Below are 1,098 nucleotides of genomic sequence, written 5' to 3' on the forward strand. Positions count from 1 at the left end.
CAATGCTGATGCGGCCCTCAATGAAATTGAGTTTGACACCCTTGCTTTAAGGTATCTCACACCTGGGCTGAAAACACAATGAAGTCAATATCACAGGGACCCTGCAGAAAAAGGCACAATTTAAGCCTGGTTTCTTTTCACAGAGACTGGGGAACAGTATATACAGTATAATTTATATGCGATATAAAATGATGTTTTATAATTAAGGTTATATATTTTCAATTGTATTTAGAATAATGTTTATGCAAATCCTGTTTACCATGTGCAATGAATATCTGCTAAATTACAACTCTCTGGTTTATGTTACTTATTCATCAAACCATAATTAGATTTGTGCTCAGAAATGGAAAGAGCATTTTGGAAATTAATTGGTGCTGATGCATGTTATTAAAAAGTTAAGGGCTGGAGAAATTCCTGCTTTTTTCAGCAGAGATAAGTTTGTTGTGTTCCTCAAGTGCCCTCTCCTGGTGCAAAGAAGACTAGTACCAATAAATATCTGGCACGTGGCCCTTGAAAATAAAGAGAAAATAATTTCCGAACTGTAAACCCAACTCTTCTGAGTCTCATTTTAAAGTAGCAGAGGATGGAAAAGCCAAATTAAAAAGTCTATTGGAGTTGAGAGGTTAATAAATTCAAATAAAATATTAAAAAAGGGCAGCGCAACCTAGATGGAGAGGGATAGAAGGGCTTGTTTATTCTTTGTATATCTACTTTCAAAGAGAGTTAGGTTTTTTAAAAACATTTTCTAAAGATGTATTAGTAACATAGGAGTAAGCCCCACTGAATTCAACTGAGACTTTTATCTTATGCACTCCAAATCTCTATCCCTATATTGTACACCAGTGTTTCTCAACTTCAGCAACTTTAAAATGTGTGGACTTTAACTCCCAGAATTCCCTAGCCAGCCATAGGGTGACTAGGGAATTCTGGGAGTTAAAAGTCCACACATTTTAAGGATGCTGAAATTGAGAAACGCTACCTTATATATTTTCTTATTGGGAATAAATCCATTAAATTCCATCCATAAGTGCGTGCTTGCATAGGATTACACGGCAAAATATTTGTTTAAGACCTTCCAATGAAAACCGGAAGTCTTAA

This window comes from Protobothrops mucrosquamatus, unplaced genomic scaffold (assembly GCF_001527695.2).
Source record: "Protobothrops mucrosquamatus isolate PMUCROS unplaced genomic scaffold, P.Mucros_1.0 scaffold4182, whole genome shotgun sequence".
In the NCBI taxonomy this organism is placed as follows: Eukaryota; Metazoa; Chordata; class Lepidosauria; order Squamata; family Viperidae; genus Protobothrops; species Protobothrops mucrosquamatus.